The sequence below is a fragment of the Eptesicus fuscus genome, chromosome 4 (genome assembly GCF_027574615.1).
Source record: "Eptesicus fuscus isolate TK198812 chromosome 4, DD_ASM_mEF_20220401, whole genome shotgun sequence".
NCBI lineage: Eukaryota > Metazoa > Chordata > Mammalia > Chiroptera > Vespertilionidae > Eptesicus > Eptesicus fuscus.
In genome coordinates this window covers 11050448-11060740 of record NC_072476.1, presented here as the reverse complement: position 1 = coordinate 11060740, position 10293 = coordinate 11050448, and the positions used below count along the sequence as shown (strand labels likewise).

Genomic DNA, 10293 nt, shown 5'->3' with positions numbered 1-10293 from the left:
GAGGGGATATTTGGAGATGGAGGAGACGTGGCCCCTCAGCCCTGGTTGCTGAGTTCCAACCAGCAGAGAGAACTCCCATCCTGGTGGAAAGCAGTGTGAGGCCCAAAGGCCCTCACGCTGGAAGGAGAGTGTGGGGACTGGTGGAAGGAGGAGGGAGCAGTTACCTGGAGGGTGGGTTGGAGGAGGGCAGGGGGTGGGCAGAAGGCTACTCCGATCTGGTATCCTCAGCCCAGGAGCCTGCACCCCGGCACACATGCTCTTTTTATTTTTATTTTTATTTTCTTGATTTCAGAGAGAAGGGAGAGGGAGAGACAGATAGAAACATCAGTAACTTTAAACAGTATTTGCACATCAGATTTTTAGTTATTGGCTTATGTTACTTTTAATTTTCTAAAGAACTTATTTGGAAGTTTTTATAGATCACTGATTAAAAACTGAGATGTTAAAACTTACTAAAATTTAATGTTTTAAAAATAATAATTAAAAAAAAAACATCAATGATGAGAGAGAATCATTGATTGGCCGTCTCCTGCACGCCCCCTACTGGGGATGGAGCCCGCAACGCAGGCATGTGCCCTTGACCAGAACTGAACCCAGGACCCTTCAGTCCCCAGGCCGATGATCTGTCCACTGAGCCAAACCGGCTAGGGCAGCACATATGTTCTTGGTGATGGCTTGATCATCCATTCGCAAGTCAATTCACAGCATTTATCCGGCACTCAAAGAAGCCTCCTGCTGTGTTGTAGACAGGCTACATGGCAGGGACCAGGGGCAGCATCCACGAGCTGAGAGCGGCCCCTTGCTGACAGCTGGCGAGGAAGCTGGGACCTTGGGCCTTCAACTGCAAGGAGCTGAATGCTGCCACCCCCAGTGAGTTTGCAGAAGGTTCCTGAGCCTCAGGTGAGGCCTGGAGAATGCAACCCCAGACTTTCAAGACTCTGAGCAGAGGACCCTCCTAAGCCTGGGCTCCTGATGCACAGAACCTGTGATAACAGATGTGCCTCATTAAAAACTGCTAAGTTTGTGGTGATTGGTTACAGGGTAATAGCTAACTAATACACCTGGTTTAGACAGGGTGGTCAGGGAGGTCTGTGAGGGGGTGACCTCCAAACATCTGAAGGGGGAGCAGCATGCAGCTGTGGGGAGAGCTGGGGAAGAGACTTGGGTAAAAGGAGCGGGAGGTGGGGTGAGCAGGGAAAGGCTGTGTGGCTGGGGAGAGGGAGCAGGGGGAAGGGTGGTATGGGATGGGTTGGAACAGGCAGTTGGGACCAGACCTTACGTGGCATTTCCAGTGTGCTAACGAGTATGCTGTGTGTCCAAAGTGCATCAGGAGAGAGAGGGGATTTCATTGGGTTCAGCCCCCTGGGTACAAAGGAGAAACAGGCTTGCAGAGGGTGAGGGCTCTGTGGATAGTCAGTGCATATAAAACCCAGGAGAAAGATTCTGGCTGATTGTCCCAGGTCAAATGCCCACCCTGTGGGAAGGGGGCAGTATGATTGGAAGCTGTCTGGAGTAGGAGCAGGACTCCCAGCTCTCCCTGGTGCCTCTTGGGGGCCAAGCTGTGGGCACATAGGTTTGTGTGCAGGGGCCCCTGCTCCAGGGGCTGAATTAAAAAGGAACAAGATTATATATATAAAAAAAAATGAAGTTGGACCCCTACCCCATACCATGTACAAAATTAACTCAACAGCCTAAACATAAGAGCCAAAACTATAAAACTCTTAGAAGAAAACATAGGAGAAAATCTTCATGACACTGGATTTGACAATAATTTCTTGGCTATGACACCAAAAGCATAGGCAGCTAAAGAAAAGAATAGGTAAATTGGACTTCATTAAAATAAAAAACGTGTGCATCAAAGGACACAGTTAACAGTTGTAAAAAGGGATCCCACAGAATGGAAGAAAATATTTGTAAATTACATATCTGGTGAGGGTTTAATATCTATACCATGTAAAGAACCCCTTCAACTCAACAACAAAAACAAACAAACAAAAAAACAAACAGCCCAGTTCAAAAATGGGCAAAGAGTCTGAACAGACATTTCTCTAATGAAGATATACAAGCACCAACAAGCACATAAAAAGATGCTTAACGCCTTTAGTCATTATGGAAATGCAAATCAAAGCCACCAAAAGATACTACTTCACACCCGTTAGGTGGTTATTTTATCTTAAAGATGGAGAACATTGGATGTTGGTGAAGATGTGGCGATATTGGAACCCTTGTGCATTGCTGGTGGTTACGTAAAATGGTGCAGCTGCTGTGCAAAAGCTGGACTCATCTCCTGGGGCATCCATCCTCGGAGGACCAAGATTCTCAACTTCCTGCTCTGGGGAGGGGGGTGCATGCAGACTGCAAGGGGACCCTGGGGGAGGCACTGGACTCGTGCCCGCTGTCCCCTCCCGCAGCCTTCCTCTCCTCCATCCTAGCATGGTGCCCTTGCTTCCTCCTGGCTCCAGCTGCGTTTGGGACACACCCTGGGTCTCCGAGGGGCTCTCTGCCCTGCAGCCCAGCCTGGCCAGGCTGAGCCGTTCACAAAGGGTTCCTGTGTAGCAGTGACTTGGCTGTGACTCTGGTCCCACGGCCTCCCTTCCAAGAGGCTCTTTTTGCAAGGGAACCCTCTGTCCCCAGTGGGGTATCCCTCTCCCCTACTTGACTCCTCAGCTCCTGGCCTGACCCCACAGGGCACAGCAGCACATTCTGGTGGTCCCAAGCTGGGATGCTGGGGTTGAGTGAAGGTATCATGCACCCCCAATCTGTGCACGTGTGAAGCTGGTCAGCTGGTCTGGACCTTGCTCAATCCCATCCACTGGGTGGTTCCTACATTAGAACAGAGGAAGGAGCAAAGTCTGGGATGGGCTCTGTCTGCCTGGGCCATCACTGACGGGTGTTAGTGCTTTTTCATGCCCCCCCAAGAGAAAGGAAGATGGTCGTTGAATGCCATCATTGTCAACTGCCAGATCAAGTCACTAAAGAGGCTGTGACCAGGCTGAGCATTCACAACCTGGCAGCAGCTCCCCTCCTGCTGTGTGTCCCTCCCAGCCACAGGGGTTGGGGACCAGGAGAGGGGATCTCCATTTCTGCTCCAGCCTGGCCAGCAGGTAACAGCCACCAGGGCTAGACATAGCTGAGTGTTTCCACTGAGAGTAGACAATAAAGGACTTACTGATGGAGCTGGGACGTCCCCCTCACCGCTGTGCAGGAAGAACCTGGTACTAACAGTTTGGCCTCCGAAACTCCTGAAACAGAAGAAAAAGGCTTGGAGCAGAAAGCATGGGGTGGTGGCCTGCCTTCTCTCTCCAGACTCATTCCCACCTGGTCATACATGTATTCATTCAGTCATCATCTCTTCCTGCTTATTGAACATGGGGCCAAGGAAGAGGTTGTTTGTTTTTATTCAATGAGAGAGAGAGAGAGGGGAGGGGAGGGGAGGGGAGGGGAGGGGAGAGCTACTGCACTGGGCGCACCTAGAAGTACCAGTCCTCATGCCCTGCAGGCGCACGCGCCCATAAATACATTCCCAGAGCCCTCTGCTCAGCCCTGGCCCAGCATCTCCCCGGATACCCCGTCAGACTCAGCCCCCCATGAGTAAACGAGGCCTTTTGAGGATCCCAGAGCCGCTGCCAGCGGTCGTCCTTGCCCACCTGGGCGAGGCAAGTCTCCTCTTTCATGGCAGCCATCTCACCCTCAATCCAGGAGGCTAAGGTGCAGAGACCTCTGACTCCGCCCAGATCATTCCTCCGCCCCCCCCCCCCGCCCCCGCCGCCCCCTCAACACACACCCACCTCGACCTCCCTGCCTCCAGGCCTTTGCCCACACAGCCCCTCTGAGGGCTCGCCCTTCCCTCCCCCAACACTGCAGCTAGGTAACTCCCTCTTAATTGGTCTAAATCCCCTCCCGCTCCCCCAGCCTCTGGAAATCCTCCCAGTTTATACTATAACCATCTGTTTGGGGAGAGGGGGTAGCGGGGGGTGGGTGAGTGAGTCTGCCTCCCAACCTGCGCCCGGGTTATAGAAGGTGTTCAAAATATGCCAGGCGGGAAAATGCAAGAAGCCGGAGCCTGCCTGGCTCGGGTTATTCTAATGTGGCATCAGCGTTTCCAGGCCCTGGCGCCTTTGGCCGCCAGGTGGCAGCAAAGCTCCCGCAGGTCCCAAGTGGCAGCAGCAATCAAGGCAGGTTCAGCCCAACACCGCTGACGTAGCATTTGTTAGCTTACTCATCTAGGTAAACAGCACGTGTTAAAAGGAGGCTTTTCGTCACAACTGGATAGGGACAGCCATCCTATGCCTTCCTTGCACCCACAGAAACAGCGCGAAACAGATCACGCTAATTTATACAAGGACAGCGTCACCTGCCCAGATTCGGGCCCCTCCAGTTCTTTCTTGTTAAAGGTGGCAGAGGGGGAGGGAGAGAGGGAGGACACCCAGACTTGGTAAGGTGTTAAAGGAACCACCTTGGCCCAAACAAAGCAGAGCCTTGTCGTTTGCTTTAATCAGAAGGATTTTACAAGGAACAAGAATGCCTTCCTCAGTCATTAATTCAAAGTTATTTAATGCAGGCTGCTTGCACCCCCAAGAAACATCTGTGGACACGTGTTCTCCATGTTCCTACTCTGAACAACGTGCTTAGAGTGGACAGCCACATGCTCCAAGGCCATCGTGACATGTCCCCTCCCGGTTTCCCGGTGCTCTCCTTCTACATCCTGGATTCCCGGTCCCAGTGAGGCGCAGAACTCAGGTGCCCGGCCCTGCGGCTGAGCTGGGTCTTGGTCCCTGGCTGCCCGGCCCTGCGGAGGGAGACGGCCTCAGAGGGCAGGACACCCTGCCCAGAGCTCCGAAGCGAAGCAGGAAGGTCAGCTTAGCCACATCAGGGGCTCTCCTGCCTCAGGGCCAGCCCTGCTATCTTCCCTGTCCACCAGGGCCCCTCCCGGGAGATGACAGCCATGTTTGCCACTTCCCTGGCCGTGCCCACTGGCTCCCCCCTGGCAGGCTGCGATGCTGACTCACCTCCCATGTGCTTTCTCCAGATAATGAGCTCAAACCTGCGAGCGTCCCCTCACGTCCCGCGTGGTTCAGGGTTCAGGTTCAGAGTTCGGGCTCTGGAGGAGGCCGCGCGCAAATGAAAGGGACAAGACAAGAAATAATAATAATTTGGAAATTGGGGGCCAGGCGGAAGCCCAAGGGAGGGCTCCGCTTCCCGCTGGCCTAGCCATCCTTTTATTCAGGTTTGGGACACACCCATAGCCCTTAGGCAGGCAATTCCAGTAACAGGCAGACTATCTTCTCAGTAAGGATTCACACGACTGTTTGGTAGGGAACTTGCTTCAGCTACCATTGTCTGGACTAAATAGTTGGTGCATAGCTCTGACCTTTGCCAGAGCTCAAGGTTTCCAGCTTTCCGGGTTCCTTGTCCACACCTCTCTGCTAGTGAAGACAACGGGCGGTTTCCCACACAAACCCCTGAGGGGTCTCCAACATCATGATATTCTTTTACCTTTGAGACAACCAATTCTTACTCAATGTGTGTTTGTGCTGTGTGCCCAGCGTGGAACTGGGGTACAAGGTGTCACGAGTAAGAACCCATCCCTACCACCCCCAGAGTGAACAGTCCAGAGGTGCGATAGCTGAGCAAAGAGGGGCTTGCCTTACAGTGAGAGTCACGTGACTACGGGGATGGAGGAAAGGCCTTGTCACTCAGGTCGGCTGCTCCTGGAGGCAGTGCTGGGAGGCCAGGGAGGCATTTTCCAGAGCCAATGACAAGGGCTATGCAGTCAGAAAGGGAGGGGCTGGAGAGTGATTCAGAATGGCCAGGGTCACAACAGGGACTGGCTCCAGCAAGGACCTTCGATGCTGTCCTGCGGGAGGTGGAGGTGGGAAGGGTTCTGGTGACGTGAATGGGTTTGTGTTCTAGTGGATCACAGAGTGGACAAGAGGTCAGAACCTAGAGGGAGACCAGCTGACCCTTGATGAAATCGGGGGTGGGGAGATTTGGTGGCCCAGACAGGGAAGAGGAGAGAGGTGGGTGGGTGGAGGGATAGCTAGGACTTGGCCTTGTGGGGGTGGGAGAGCAGGGGAGGTCAAGGGTGACACCCGGCCTTGAGGCTGGCTGGCTGGGAGCAGGAGGTCCCATGGGGGAGGCTGGGGGTTGCAGGTCTGTGGAGCCCAGTGTGGAACACGTTGGGTTCCGAGTGCCATAAGACACCCGTGCAGGTGCAGGGCTGGGCATCTTTGCTGTGCAGGTGTAGCTGAAGCCCCAGGATGGAGGAGACCACCCCGGCGGGTGGCCGGAGGGCAGCAAGGCCTGCTGTCAGGCGGACTGAGCTCACCAGCATTCACAGGCGGACTGAGCTCACCAGCATTCACAGGCGGACTGAGCTCACCAGCATTCACAGGCGGACTGAGCTCACCAGCATTCACAGGCGGACTGAGCTCACCAGCATTCACAGGCGGACTGAGCTCACCAGCATTCACAGGCGGACTGAGCTCACCAGCATTCACAGGCGGTGGCAAGTGGCTCTGCAGAGGAGCCAACAGAGGATGCACACGTGGGAGGTGGGGCAGCACCGAGGAGAACAGAGCAGCCGGGGATGGCCCTGGCAGGGCAGGCAGCCTGCTCCGTTTGGTTTTAATATTGAAAGTCCCCTCATCCCGCAGCCCAGCCCTTGTCCTGCCCTGCACCACAGCCACCAAAACACATGCTCCCCTCACAAGCCCTGTGTGGTAGGGACCTGCCATCCTGGCTTGCCTAGAACTGAGGGGTTTCCAGGAGGTGATTCAGGGCCTTATTATCCTATATTAGAGGCCCAGGGCACAAAATTCGTGCACTCGGGGTCAGGGGTCCCTCAGCCCAGTCTGTGTCCTATCGAAGTCAGGGACCCAGCAAGTCCGCTCTTAGGTAGAGACTCAAAGGAACTGAAACCAGGTTGGCCCACGGGAACATGTCAATGAATGTTCATGGCATTACCATTCGCCACAGCCACCAAGTGGGAACCACCCACAGGTCCATCAACAGCCACACGGTTACCAAACCGGTCCGCCCACACAGTCGACTAATAGGAGGCCATGAAAAGGAAGAGCCCCACACACATGCCACAGCATGAATGGACCTGGAGAACATGCTGAGAGAGAGAAGCCAGGCACAAAAGGTCACGCAGTGTGTGACTCCAGTCGTGTGAAACGCCCAGAGCAGGCAAACCACAGAGACAGAAAGCAGAATGTGGTTCCTCCGGGCACGGGGTGGGGAGGAGTGGCTGCTTCACACACACAGGTTTCCTTTCGGGGCATGAAAATGTTCTGGAACTAGATAGAGATGGTGGCTGTTCAACATCAGGAATGTTCTAATGCCACTGAACTGTTTCCTTAAAAAATGGTGACAATGGCACATTTTATGGTTTTTTTATTTTATTTTCTAATAATAACTAGGGCCCGGTGCATGAATTCCTGCACCATTGGGGTCCCTCGTCCTGGTCTGAGGGATCAGGCCAAAAACAGTTCTCCAACATCCCCCAAGAGGTCCCGGATTGTGAGAGGGTGCAGGTCAGGCCAAGGGACCCCACCAGTGCACGATCAGGGCTGGGGAGGGACACGGGAAGTTGGCCAGCTGGGGAGGGGCTGCGGGAGGGCTCCAGGGCGTGTCTGGCCTGTCTCACTCAGTCCCTGTTAGCCGGACCCCAGCTGCAAGCTAACCTACCAGTTGGAGTGTCTGCCCCCTGGTAGTAAGTGCACGTCATAGCAACTGGTCAACCGATCGACTGTCTGCCCACTGGTGGTCAGTGCATGTCATGGGGAGTGGTTGAGCAGCCTTAGCATATCATTAGCATATTATGCTTTGATTGATTGAGTGAATGACTGGACACTTAGCATATTAGGCTTTTATCCTATATAATAAAAGGCTAATATGCAAATGGACCAAACAGTAGAATAACTGGTCGCGATGGCATGCACTGACCACCAGAGAGCAGATGCTCAACGCAGGAGCTGCCCCCTCGTGTTCAGTGCGCTCCCACAGGGGGAGTGCCGCTCAGCCAGAGCCTGGCTCACGGCTTGCAAGCACAGTGGTGGTTGGGGAAGCCTCTCCCGCCTCTATGGCAGGCGGGCAGTAAGGAGTGAGGGGTCCCTGACTTCGATAGGACACAGACTGAGCTGAAGGACCCCTGCCCCCGAGTGCACGAATTTTGTGCCCTGGGCCTCTAATATAGGATAATAAGGCCCTGAAGTCACCTCCTGGAAACCCCTCAGTTCTAGGCAAGCCAGGATGGCAGGTCCCTACCACACAGGGCTTGTGAGGGGAGCATGCGCTTTGGTGGCTGCGGTGCAGGGCAGGACAAGGGCTGGGCTGCGGGATGAGGGGTGGGGGGGCTGTGGAAGCAGCTGGCAGTGAGAACTGGGAGCAGGGCAGGCGGGAAGCTGGGAAGGTGCCCATCAAAGGGCTTTCCCAGCAATCTGACGTGTTTCAGTGCTGGGGAGGTCAATAAGCGCAAGGCATTGAAAAACAACTTTTTTTTTCTAAATGGGGAGAGAAAAATATTGTCAGTAAGAATGACCCAAGAGGCAGGTAACCTTAATGAATGAAGCACTCACCCAATTAGAAAAACACCCACAGCTGAGAAGCCGGTTGTCGAAAGGCCAGAGGTCAGTGACTCACAGGAGCTGAACCAGCTCGGGAATAACAGAGGGGAAAGCGGAGGCCCCTTCAGGGCGAGGCCGAGACTGTGGGCAGGTCAGGGGAGCCTGGGCAGGGCCTGGTGGAGGGCATGCAGCATTGGGGGCCCATCCTGTTGTGTTTCTGGGTCTGGGTAGGCCTGGGTGAGTCTGCACTGGTCTTGAGGGGCGGGTGTGTGAGCAGGAGAGTTTGGGGAGCTAGCAAAACTAGAGAGGCAGATGGCCACAGGGACGCGCCTTCCCACCCAGGTTCAGGGGCACTCAGCTCCTAACCCTGTGCCCCTCGAGGAACCAGCCTGCCCAGGGAGACCTTTACAGAACAGGACCAGGCTGGCACCTTGATCGCAGTCCTCCATGTTAGGTCGAGGCAGGGGGCAAGGCGGAGTTACGACATTACTGGCATCTGCCACGGAGACATCCCCAAGACATCGAACCACCAATCAGTGCGTGCAGAGTGCCCTGGGGCCCACCCCTGCCAGTTCCGCCCTGGGCCCAACCCTTAAACGGCCGCTCCACACTCCCAGGTGCACTGCTCTCCTCTCCACCCCCCTCCATCTGCAGAGGCAGTCCGGTTGGGTCCCTGCTCCTTTCCCTCCTGTGGAATAAACCTTCCTTTAATATGCCTTGGTTGTCCCGGATTCCAGTTTCCTGCGCCTCAAGCCTTACACTCCAGCCCCGAGACAGTGAGAAATCCATGTCCCTGTTCCTAAGCTCCAGTCTGTGGTGTTTGTTGTGGTGGCCTGAGCCAACGAGGACACCATCCCGGTGTGAACGAAAGAAGCCACCTGCTAACCTGACAAGCTCAGGGGAGGCCTGCGTGGCAGTCTTGCAAACTCAGAGACCTGAAATAACCACAAAGGATGGTCTGAAAATTAAATATTTAACTACAAACAGGTTATAGTGGGCAGTCATGTCCTAGGCCGATATTTTCCCTGACAAAGATCAACTTAGATCTTTCCTGAGACCATTTGCCTTTTTGCCTCTAAGATAACATATCTGTGAGATGTCTGGGTAACTTGTAACTTCCTTCTTTTGCTGGAGCCCCTGGGGCACAACCAAATGTGGTGGGCGCCAGGACAGATGCCTCAAATTCCATCATTATCATGTTAATCGTTCTTGTACCCACCTAAGTATGTGTCCATCATTTTACTTTTTATCCAATCCCAGGGGTTTCCCACCGTTTGACTTTATCCCACCTCCTTAATCCGTCACCAATGAATTTCATGTAGCCGACCTATGTCCCTCCTTTGATGGCAAAGTATAAATATAGATGTAACCCGCCATTCTTCGGAGCATTATCTCAATTCATTGAGGTTCTGCTTCCCGGCATATGTCGACAGTTTGGCTCAAATAAACTCACTAAAATTCTTTACAGGTTTCAATGTTTTTTTTTTGTTAACATCGGCTTCTCTGAGGTCTCAGACCACACATGCCTGTTCCGCTGCCAACTGTCCTTCCTCTTGTCCAGCCCATAGACCACCTGCCAGGGGGGCTGCTGTTCAAATGGCAGAGGGCTGAGAGCTGAGGAGTGGGTGCTGCCCAGGGGAGGGATGGGAAGCGGGATGCCGAGGGGCTGGACAGAGCCGTGGATCCACTGCAGAGGGAGGAATAGCAGCCCCCAGGCAGAGGA

At 54.1% G+C, this 10293-nt stretch overlaps 1 long non-coding RNA gene across 1 annotated transcript; it reads right to left on the bottom strand.

Moving 5' to 3' along the window:
• Positions 1 to 1804: 1804 nt before the first annotated feature.
• LOC129148689 (uncharacterized) lies at positions 1805 to 5173 on the bottom strand. Its single transcript, XR_008555653.1, has 3 exons — positions 5010 to 5173; positions 3170 to 3242; positions 1805 to 2823 (listed from the first exon to the last, which is right to left on the bottom strand). It is a non-coding gene; the product is annotated as an uncharacterized LOC129148689 (long non-coding RNA).
• Positions 5174 to 10293: the final 5120 nt, after the last annotated feature.